General features: G+C 43.9%; 1 pseudogene; it reads right to left on the reverse strand.

The window, feature by feature from the left end:
* Positions 1-11,202: 11,202 nt before the first annotated feature.
* LOC126204878 (5S ribosomal RNA) lies at positions 11,203-11,320 on the reverse strand (annotated as a pseudogene).
* Between the last annotated feature and the right edge of the window lie 1,358 nt (positions 11,321-12,678).

Consider the following 12,678-nt stretch of genomic DNA (forward strand, 5'->3'; position numbering starts at 1 on the left):
CTGCAAGTGAAACGTTTGTAATGTTACAACAAGTGTACGGCGATGATTGTTTATCGCGAACACAAGTGTCTGAGTGGTTTAAACGATTTAAAGATGGCCGCGAAGACACCAGTGATGACACTCGCACTGGCAGACCATTGTCAGCAAAAACTGATGCAAACATTGAAAAAATCGGTAAACTTGTTCGACAAGATCGCCGTTTAATAATCAGAGCAGTGTCTGAGTTAACAGGAGTTGACAAGGAAAGTGTTAGGCAGATTCTTCATGAAAGTTTCAACATGAACAAAGTGTGTTCAAAAATGGTTCCAAAGTGTCTCACAATTGAACAGAAGGAACGCCGAAGAATGATTTGTTCTGACAGCCTGGAAAACATTGAAAGTGATCCCACCTTCTTACAAAATGTTATTACTTGCGATGAATCGTGGTTTTTTACTTACGATCCCGAAACTAAACGCCAATCGATGCATTGGAAAAAAGCACGAATGTCAAAATCGAAATTCAAGGCAATGATGATTGTTTTTTTTGACATCAAAGGGATTGTGCACATTGATTGGGTACCAGAGGGACAAACAGTGAATCAGCATTACTACATTAGGTCCTGGCTACCCTACGTGAGCGAGTACGGAGAAAACATAACGATTTGTGGAGAAAAATTCATGGATCCTTCACCAAGACAATGCCCCAGCTCACAGTGCGTTGTCAGTGAAGACGTTTTTGGTAAAACACTACATTCCCATCTTAGATCATCCACCCTACTCACCTGATTTGGCCCCCTGTGACTTTTTTCTTTTCCCTAAAGTCAAGTCAGCTTTGAAAGGAACTAGATTTGAGACTGTTGAAGCAGTAAAAGAAAAAGCGACGGAAGTAATGTATGGACTTACCGAAAATGATCTTCAGCATTGCTATGAACAGTGGAAAATTCGTATGGAGCGGTGTAGAGACCGAGGAGGAGAGTACATTGAAGGAGATAACATGAAATTGTAAATAATTGTAAATAAATGGTTTTTTCCAGCATCAGTCCGGTTCTTTTTCTAGCCGCACCTCGTACATTTCATCAATTTCTTCATCTTCTGCAGAGCTAGTTGGCATATAAACTTGTACTACTGTAGTAGGCGTGGGCTTCGTATCTATCTTGGCCACAATAATGCGTTCACTATGCTGTTTGTAGTAGCTTACCCGTACTCCTATTTTTTTATTCATCATTAAACCTTCTCCTGCACGACCCCTATTTGACTTTGTATTTGTAACCCTGTATTCACCTGACCAAAAGTCTTGTTCCTTCTGCCACCGAACTTCACTAATTCCCACTATATCTAACTTTAACCCATCCATTTCCCTTTTTTAGATTTTCTGACCTACCTGCCCGATTAAGGGATTTGACATTCCACGCTCCGATCCGTAGAACACCAGTTTTCTTTCTCCTGATAACGACGTCCTCTTGAGTAGTCCCCGCCCGGAGATCCGAATGGGGGACTATTTTACCTCCGGAATATTTTACGCAAGAGGACGCCATCATCATTTAATCATACAGTAAAGCTGCATGCCCTCGGGAAAAATTACGGCCGTAGTTTCCCCTTGCTTTCAGCCGTTCGCAGTACCAGAACAGCAAGGCCATTTAGGTTAGTGTTACAAGGCCAGATCAGTCAATCATCCAGTTGCCCCTACAACTACTGAAAAGGCTGCTGCCCCTCTTCAGGAACCACACGTTTGCCTGGCCTCTCAACAGATACCCCTCCGTTATGGTTGCACCTACGGTACGGCCATCTGTATCGTTGAGGCACGCAAGCCTCCCCACCAACGACAAGGTACATGGTTCATGGGGGGGATAAACACATGAGCGTTTACAATCCCTGAAATCATGTAGGAATTTTTCTTAGTTTGCTGTTTCGAATTTAGTTATTTATATATATATATATATATATATATATATATATATATATATGTATTCAAAAAAATTAAATAAACACTATAAAACAGCTACAACGCTTGTTTATACATATCACGAGAGCTTGGTGGTAGTTTTTCGGATATGTTCACGTTTTTCACTTTCTCCTTTTATTATTGGTTTGTTATTGTCATTGATTTCTTCTCCATTAGCAGGCTTGTATTACATGATGATCTGACTATGGTCTACTGATGTTTCATGATAGTACCAAGTCACTCTGATAATAATAATGATAAAACAGCCGCTTAAGGCAAACGCTCATGACAACCGATGAATCCGGTGTAGAGTTCCGGCCCGGCACAAACTTTCTCCTTTCGCCATTGCAGTACCACAGTCCTCTTTACAGCGGGAAGTCAAGAATTCCCACCGGTCCATTCCGTATTTTAGGTAAGCGTTAAGATTTTTTGCGCAAGGTAGCTAGTTACAGAGTACAATGCAGTTATAATTTATACGGTTTGTCAAGGCAGTTGCCTCCATTTGTTTGAAATTAATTTTGCGACTGTGAAAAATAGTGCAATATGAACTCGCCAAATTGTACAATTCAGAAAACAGATTAATGTAACACTGCAGTAAAACAGAAGACACAGACGAAACGGAGACATTATTAACGCAATGCTGAGGGCGAAGAAAAAAGTGGGTGTACCTGTTGATAGCAGCAAGTTTCGTGAGTGTACGGAAAACGTTGATTCCCTAACATCATACACAGCAAATACGATTGCCATTTGCTCCGTTGTGCAGATATTTTCAGCGCAATACAAATGAAACAATAAATCAGCGTAAGAAATCAAACGAAATGTAATTACTTTGTAACAAGCTACTGATGACAATGAGTCTCTTATGCGAAAATACTCATAAAATATCCCTGAACAACCTACGAAATATTTTCCTTGGAACACGGATAGTATCCCTCCACCGTGTACAGTCAGTGTAGAGAAACGTCTAAAGAAACAGAGTTCTGCGTAATAACGTAAAACAAAGTATAGTGGTGTAAATGGAGAGATGTTCAATAAAGAACATTTCGCTATCAAGAGAGAAATGCGTGAAGCTTTCAGCGACTACCGTAGAAGAGTATTGTAGAAGTACATTTCATAAAACACAAAGAAATTATGATACTACGTGAAAGTAGTAGTAGCAAACGAAAATTCAGGAATATTGTGCCAGTTAAATTATCGTACATTCAAAAGATGTCATACATATATCAGAGGTTTAGGGGAACAATTGTTATCGATACAGGTGGACATGCCGCGCGGGTTGTCCACGCGGTCAGGGGCGCCTCGTCACGGTCCGCGCGGCTCCCCCCGTCAGAGTTTCGAGTCCCCCTGGGGCACGGATGCGTGTGCAGTCCTTAGCGTAAGTTAGATTAAATAGTTTGTTAGCTTAGGGACCGATGACAGCAGTTTGACCCCATAAGACCTTGCCACAAATTTCCATGGTTCAGTGGAATCGCTGTCAGATTCTACACTGAAATTGCAGATGAGTTAGTCCCTCTCCCAACCATAATCTAAAATTCCTCGAGGAAAATACTCTGCCCAATAGCTGGAAGACGGCACGGGTCTTCCAACTACTGGGCATAAGTACAAAACTACCGCGCCGTAATCTAAACATTAATTTGTTGTAGAATCTTAGAACATATTCTAAGCCCTGATATAATGAGGTATGACGAACAGAACGACCTGCTTCACATCAGACAGAATAGAATGAAAAATCAACGACCATTTGAAACCCAACTCGTACTTCCCTAATATGACATCCTGAAAGCCACGGATTAAGGCAGCCAGATAGATGCCGTTCTACTTTACTTCGAAAAGGCAATTGACGCAGTGGTACGCCTAATCTTAGAGTGGGGTGCTGTCGGTGCCGGCGTAGGTACCTATAATGATGTACTCTGAAAACAGCAGCACAAATTTTGAGTCGGCTGTTCATAAGGTTTCAAAGCGTGGCAAAGGTTGCAAGTTGCCTTAGATAATTAGAAAAATAAAATTATACATTTCACAGAACGTAGTATCCCAAGAGTACAGTATTCACGAGTTACATTGGGAATTGGTCAGCTCACACCTAGGTGTAAAAATTTTTAGGGGTATGGAATACAATGATGACACAGTTCAGTAGTGGATAAGGCGGGTGGTAGGTTTCGCTTCTACGGAGGAGACTGTTAATAAAACTCTCCTGCAGTCTTAGAACGTTGCTCAAGTGTGTGCAACCTGTACGGATCAGGACTCAAAGGGGATACTGAAAGTGTGGAGAGAAGGAAAGCACGGATGGTCACTGGTTTGGAATTTCTTGGAAAATTAAAACTACTTGCCGGACTGGACTCGAACCTGGGACATTCGCTTTCCGTGGGAAAGTGCTTTACCAACTGAGACATCCGAAGGTGGCTCTCGACCTATCCTCGGAGCTTTAATTCCACCAGCTGTCAGAAAATTACGCCACCAAAGTCAAAGTTCCCAGGTTCGAGTCCTGATCCACCACCCAGCTTCAGTCTTCGAGGAAATTTCGTAACAGCGCACACTCCGTTCCAGGATGGAGTTTCAGGTCATAGTTTAGTTTGACCCATGAGAGAGCGTCACGGAAATACTGAGGAAACTGAACTAGTATGCACGTGGAAACAGATGCAAACGATCCAGAAAAAGACTACTTAAAATGCTTAAGGAACTGGCTTTAATTATCACGTTAGGAATATACTAAAACCCCTATGTTTCATTGCCACAGTGATCGCGAGGACGAGATTAATTGCAGCGCGCACTGAAGCAAATGGCTCTGAGCACTATGGGACTCAACTGCTGAGGTCATTAGTCCCCTAGAACTTAGAACTAGTTAAACCTAACTAACCTAAGGACATCACAAACAACCATGCCCGAGGCAGGATTCGAACCTGCGACCGTAGCGCACTGAAGCATTCAAACAGTCAATGGAGTGGGAAAATGCCCTAGTTACAGGTACAGTTCGAAGTAACCGCTGCCATGCACTTCAGAGGATGTAGATCTAGACGTAGAATCGCGGTACGGTGGCATTACTGACTACAGTCATACTGAAGTTATCTCTACTGCGCAGTCATTTGTGCTGTAAACTAAGAATAAATTAACATTCGATCAAGTTATTGTTTGCCGGCCGGGGTGGCCAAGCAGTTCTAGGCGCTTCAGTCTGGAACCACGTGACCGCTGCGGTCGCAGGTTCGAATCCTGCCTCCGGCATGGATGTGTGTGATGTCCTTAGGTTACTTAGGTTTAAGTAGTTCTAAGTTATAGGGGACTGATGACCTTAGAAGTTAAGTCCCATAGTGCTCAAATCCAACCAAGTTCTTGTTTTTTTATCCGAACCTCAATATTACATCAGACCTTAAACGAAATCGTGTACTCGCGTAGAAACGACACTGGAGTTGTGAATTTGGGTGTCTGCAGTTTGGGCCTCGCTCAAAAATATGAACATAAACAAAAATCGATGAAACAAAACATTACGACCACAGTCACCCCGAGACTGAATGCCTCCTGGTTGTGTTCCGAGCACGTGACGCAGCAAGAAAAGAATGTAATCGAAAGAGAGAAGAATCAGTAATCATTACAGCGACAATACAGCCCGAAAATGCGGAAATCAACTGATTTAGGTGGTTTGGACAAAGAACACATTGTTGTGGCGCTGCGGCTGGAAACGAGTATCTCTGAAACGCCGAAGATGGTCTCCATTTGCCTTACTACTGTAGTGAGCACCTATGGAAGGCTGTTGAAAGATTGTGTAATAACGAGATGGTATTGGACGATCGCATCTCATCACAAAACGTGGAAGATAGGGAGCGAACTGTGGCAGGTCTGACGACATACTACAATGCTGTTGCAGGCACAAATGTTCCGGCGCACACCGTTTAAAAGGCATTGTTGAATATGGAGGTCCACATCACGCGATAGAAACGTGTCTCCCGTAGAATGAATAGCATTTGTAGCAACACCAGGTCGATGGTTGGGTCCCTACACGCCGTCGTCCAGGCGAATGGCTGTCTGAAACGGTCACCGCGCCACAGGCGCAGGCCAGTGCGAGCAGAATCGTGCTCTGGGGTACATTCAGTTGGTCTCCTACGGAACTTACGATAGTACTCGAATACAATATGGCTGCAGTGAACTACGTGAACATTATTGCGGATCACCTGCATCCCTTCATGGCTGAAGTTTCCTCTGATGGCGATGACATCTTCCAACAGAATAACTCTGAACGACACAAGGTCCGAATCGTGCTGCAGTTTATTTGAGAAGCATGATAGTGAACTCACATTGATGTCTCAGGCAGCAAATGCCCCTAATATATTCTCACTGGAACACATATCGTGCCCGCGAACCACCATCCCTTAATTTGCGGAAATTTAGTGACCTGTGAGCAGATATCTGGCCCCACATACCTCTGGAAACTTATCAAGGACTTGTAGAATCTATGCCAAGCAAAAAATTGCTGTAGTGTGTTTGAAAAATGGACCAACACGCTACTAAAAATTTGGTCATCATGTTTTGGCTGTCGGTTTAGGTAGGACTTTTCCGCGGAGTCAACTTCGAAAGTTTAGTTTCGGTGACAGAAGCTGTACATTTAACTACGAATTTAAGAATTCGAATCCACTAAGATCGCACAAACAAATGTACATTATTGCATCGAGTACCGTACATCCTTTAGGCGTATTATCGATGGCAGGTTCTCTACATAAGTAAACAGAAAGTAGTGGTATCACTTGGAAGTCTTATATGAAATTAAGTTTAAAGACAATTACATCTCGTTACTAACCACGTCACAGTTGAGTGGGGGGGGGGGGGGGGGAGGGGGCTGGTTGCTGTAGTAACGGTTTCCATTGTACAACAAATCGCTGCCTCTATGTGAAGTAAATGCTCGTGCATTCGAGTAGACCAGTTCTTCTGTGACTGTCTGTAGTGAAGTCCACATGCCCTACACACGTGTTTTAAATGATATTAAACGTTGCCTAGTTTCTCTTCTTCAGTTTTACTATTCAGCTTATATGTGAAAGTACCACATTTTGCTCGTAGTTTTAATGTTAGTTTTTCAGAACAGCTGCCTCTGTAGATCTTCATTTCGTTACATCAACTCTTCTTTTGCTGAAACCTTCATGTGTACTAAAAATGCACCTACTTTTCCACTTTCGTCATTCTTACATCATCTTTTGTCTCTACTTCCAATGGTGTTTGTTAACACTCACATTTTTATTTTAAACTAGTCGTTTTTTTCATTATTTAAATCCCAGTATTTGATCTCAATGTAGTAATACTGACGTATATGAATTTAATAATCTGTTGTTAATTGTTACAGATAACGTGCTGCAGTTGAATACAGTTCCACACATACGGGTTGCTTGTAGGTAAGTGGTAAAAGGAATACGTTATCCCTTTACTTGCATTTCATTATTCGAAAATTTTTTTCACCACTTTTTAATTTTTTAAGAACGTTACACGTTTAGTGCAATGTATTTTCGTTGTCCGCCTGCTTAGCTGAGTGGTAACGTGCTTGCCTCCCATGCAGCGGGCCCGGGTGCAATCCCGGCCGGGTTTGCGATATTCTCCGCCCGTAGACTGGGTGTTGTGTTGTCAACATCATCATCATCATCATCATCACCGACGCGCAAGTCGCCCAATGTGGCGTCACCTGCAATAAGACTGGCACCTGGCGGCCGAAATTCTCCGGACGGGGCCTCCCGGCCAGCAATGCCATACGATCCTTTTTTATTTTCGTAAGTTCTGTAAATATTTTCCTGTGATGAACAGAATCACGTAGATGTCTTGCTTATGCCGTGCAGTTTTCTGCCACTGACAAATACGTTCTGAAATTTTGTGAAAATTAGTTTCCTTTTCGAGTTGGTTCAGTTGATGGGTTCGCCTATTTTAAAAGTGAGGGACTTTTTAAATGTCAAGTATTTTGCTGTTCTTTCTACAATGGTGTCAAGATATGTCAAACATAATTTATGAAAAATTAAGCTAAAAGCTGAGCAGCCAGAAACAAAAAAGCAACCACGCTCCCAAACTCCATCCTCGAATGGAGCGAGGGCAGTAGTGATTGGTATGAAAAGTGCCCTATGTCACGTACTTCTCTATTATTCACAGCGTATAAATGTACTTATAGATGCAGAATATCCACGTCGACTTACACATCTAAGACTGCTAGAAGTAGATTGCCACGTCATCTGTGTATTGACGTCACTACCTTGATGTCAATGCAAGGAGCGTTCACTAAGTAACGCAACAAATTTTTCCGAAAGCAGGTTGGTTTTATTTAGGATTTCAATGAACTATTTTATACTCTTGGCTGCAAAGCCCTATTTTTCAACATAATCTCCGGTCAATGCGACAGCCTTACGCCACCTTACTGAGAAGGCCTGCATGCCCTCATGGTTCCACTCTACTGGTCGATACTGCATCGATAATCTCGCCATCATCCACGTAATTCTTCCCCTGAAGTGCATTCTTCATTAGGAAAAACATATGGAAGTCGGAAGGTGGCAGATCCGGGCTTTAGGCTGGAATTTTGTGGCCACCTCTCGGGAGCACAGCCTTGAGTTTCCATGGAGAAGAAGAGGCTCATTAGCATTTTTCTTCAGTTTTGTGAGGGTAGCACAATACACTTCAGTGTTGATCATTGCAGGATGAGCAAGGACATCAAACAGAATAATCGCTTCAGAGTCCCAGAAGGCCATCGCCAGGCTGTACCAGGTGGGGTTGGGTCTTTGAAGTTTTTCTTTGGAGCATAGGTGGTCTGACTCCATGGATTGCGCTTTGTTCCCAGTTGGAAGTGGTAGAAACATGTTTCTTAGTCCGTGACAATGCTGTACACGAAATTGTCACAATCAGCCGTGTCACATTCATGCAATTCCGGACAAATGGTCCTTCGTTGCCCTTTATGTACTTGTGTTATTTGGCGAGGAACGCACCGGGCACGCTTCTATCAGTGGCCCCACTGGTGGACGATTGTCAGCACTACCAACAGAGACGTCCAGTTGTGTAGCGAGGTGGTCCATTCTGATCCATGGATCACCTGCAATGAGAGTGTCAGCACGTCCCAACGTTGCACGAGTCACGGCTGTGTGAGACTGGGCAGCTCGCAGAAGATCTGACTAGTTTGAGCGACCAGAATGAGATTTTCACTCTGCAGCCGAGTTTGCGTTGATATGAAACTTCCTGGCAGATTAAAACTGTGTGCCGGACCTAGACACGAACTCGAGACCTTTGCCTTTCGCGGGCCAGTGCTCTACCAGCTGAGCTACCCAAGCAAGACTCACGCCCCGTACTCACAGCTTTGCTTCTGCCAGTACCTCTTCTCCTAACTTCCAGACTTTTCAGAAGCTCTCCTGCGAAGCTTGCAGAACTAGCACTCCTGAAAGAAAGGATATTGCGGAGACATAGCTTAGCCACAGCCTGGGGGATGTTTCCAGAATGAGGTTTTGCAGCGTAGTGTGCGCTGATATGAAACTTCCCCCAGGTCGAGTCTCCGTCCGGCAAACAGCTTTAATCTGCCAGGAAGTTTCATATCAGCGCACACTCCGCTGCAGAGTGAAAATCTCATTCTGGAAACATCCCCCAGGCTGTAACTAAGCCATGTCTCCGCAATATCTTTTATTTCAGGAGTGCTAGTTCTGCAAGCTTCGCAGGAGAGCTTCTGTAAAGTTTGGAAGGTATGAAACGATGTACTGGCAGAAGTAAAGCTGTGAGGACGGGGCGTGAGTCGTGCTTGGGTAGCTCAGTTGGTAGAGCATTTGCCCGCGAAAGGCAAAGGTTCCGAGTTCGAGTATCGGTCCGGCACACAGCTTTAATCTGCCAGGAAGTTTCATAGTTTGATCGACTGTTGCGATGACGTCAGCTGCCTATCACAACGACTCACCGTGTTTTTGTTCACTGCCATGTCTCCGTAGGCACTCTGGATGGGTCTCTGAATATCTGCGACGCTCTGGCTTTCTGCCAAAAGAAACTAAATGACATCTCTCTGCTTGGACGCAGCTCCGTTACAGACGCCATTTTGCGCGCTGCGTACAGCGCCGCCACCTTTCGGAGTTTCATGAAACTGTAACTGCTGAGGCATTACTTATAAGCATGCCAGAATGCTGAGAACTGTAACACTAACTCGAGTAGGATAGTAGGAACAATCGTGGAACTTGAATGTTGTTAACAGTACTGACCTAATTGTGAAAAGAATAAGAGTAATGAAGATCAGACACAGGGTTTTAGATGCTGTTAGAAACAGAATGGGGATTTTAGCCAAGGGTGTGGGGCAGAGCAATGTCGCAGCTGAGGCCTCGAGGTTTCGTTCAGCGTGCCCGGCTTGTGGTCGGCCGCAGACCGGCCTACACGCGTAAAGTAGGCTCTAACGGCCGCTCCCGAAGGCGGCAGCCCTAAATCGCGGGCGCCTTAATTGGCGCCGCTAAGTCCCTGCGCTGCGGCACTCGGGCCGACTTAGGCGCAGTAAATATTTGCTTCCACCGGCGGCAGCAGCTGCAGCAGCACGAGTCCACAGGTCCCGACTGCCTCCCGAGGGACCACATGAAGCCAACTAGATGTAGACCCTAGTTACAACGGCCTAACATTACGACTCAGCGTATCGGCGCTGCGTAGGCGCTTAGGGAAATGAGGATCCTCTTGCGACACCCAAGCAAAGACTCATAGCTCTGTTCATCTAACGCGGACGTGCAATCTTGGACTTAAACTGCAGCAAAATTCTATACAGAAGAGAAACCTGGATTCATCTCCGGAGCTTATAAGGTTTCGAAATCACACTGGTCACCTTTGTAAACCACTTCTACCTGTTTATAGAACTTAAAACTGAATGCCACTCTCTACAGTACGTCAAGGGCGAATATACCTGAAAAAGTAAATTGGGGCAATATGAATGTTGGGAAGCAGTTGTTGAAATACCAAGATCTTCATACAGGATACCTGATGTAATTAATGAGACAAGCTTCTGCACAGTGATACTTTTCTGTAAGGCAAAGGATCGATTTGTGAGCGGAAATTTGTGGAATTAACGATACGCTCCGCATACATAGCTCAAATCTATTACGCGTAGGATATAGTTTTCCCGTTTAATAAAGTACTGCGTCTCAGGGCACAAGTGGCCCATCGGGACCATCCGCCCACCGTGTCATCCTCACTGAGGATGCGGATAGGAGGGGCGAGTGGTCAGCACACCGCACTCCCAGTCGTTTCGACGGTTTTCTTTGACCAGAGCCGCTACTATTCGGTCGAGTAGCTCCTGAGTTGGCATCACGAGGCTGAGTGCACCCCGAAAAATGTCAACAGCGCATGGCGGCCCGGATGGTCACCCATCCAAGTGCCGGCCACGCCCGACAGCGCTTAACTTCGGTGATCTGACGGGAACCGGTGTATCCACTGCGGCAAGGCTGTTGCCTTTCTCATTTAAAGGTAATAATAAATGCCTATAGTTCAATTCTTTTATCTTGGCGGCTCGCGCATGCCCGCCCAGACGCGGGAGATTGCTGCGTTGCCAGTTGCACACGACGCACGCGCCAATAGAAGCAGCGCCCTAGTATAGCATAGTTCGCAAGCTTACGTTTAGGGGGGAGCGCACAGTTCATGACGTAAAGCCGCCACGGCCGCATTAACCCTTTCGCTGCTACAAAGACGTGCTCCCTGCATTCCGCGCTGTGCGCGATTTTGTCACTGCACTGCTCGCCTGTGCAGACACATCGTGTTCCGACTGCTTAGACACTCTTATCATTCGATTCCACAAAAACTATTTGGCCCAAAAATTAGATTTTTACACATCTTCTTGACTAATACCTTCCCCCCATAAATGACTTAATTTTGTTTCGATGTTCAACGCAGTTATTATGCAGCATTAAATATAGTAAACCATTGCACGAAATTTTGAAGAGTATGCAGAGGTAAAAGTCCATAGAGTATACTTTCCGTATGGTCGATTTTAGTTGCCACAATGTTGAGAATGAAATGTGGACAAGATACCTAAATTTCATATAAAATTTACTGTATAACAATATCTCATTTAAGTACCACATAGGTGTCGTATGTAATATTGAGAAATATTCCGTCTTTCGCGACTGTAACAAAAGTTTTATCAACACTGAGCACGTTTGGCTTTATTTTAAAGCACTTCAATCAATCAAAAGGACGTAGACAAAATACATTAAACAAAACTGTGGACTTACAAAAACATTAGGACTAGAATATATCGTCTATCAGTGAAGTGCTCTGAGCTACGTGAAATATAATTTTTGTGAGTGACACATACAAACATCATTTATTTGGTAAAACACTGATCAGCCAACACACACGTTGAATATTCTGTTACCGCAGCACAAAACTACGAAAGGTGACTTGGCAATGGAGGAGACAAAATACTGTCCACTGAAGATGCTTCAAAAGAGAGAAACGCGTCTGGTCCAAATAAGTCGCTTGTTACAGTTGCAGAAGAGGAATATATTTCAGTACCATTGATAAAACTGCGACTGTGGAACAAAAACAAGAAAGAAAACATAAGTACCATTGTGTATGTGCCATACCTTTCATTGATTGAAGTGCTTTAAAATAAAGCCAAACGCGTCCGGTGTAAATAAAACTTTTATTACAGTCGCGAAAGACGGAATATTTCTCAATATTACATGCGACACCTATGTGGTACTTAAATGAGATATTGTTATACAGTAAATTTTATATGAAATTTAGGTATCTTGTCCATACTTCATTCTCAACATTGGGGCAACTAAAATCGACCATACGGAAAGTATA

Source organism: Schistocerca nitens, chromosome 9 (assembly GCF_023898315.1).
Source record: "Schistocerca nitens isolate TAMUIC-IGC-003100 chromosome 9, iqSchNite1.1, whole genome shotgun sequence".
In the NCBI taxonomy this organism is placed as follows: Eukaryota; Metazoa; Arthropoda; class Insecta; order Orthoptera; family Acrididae; genus Schistocerca; species Schistocerca nitens.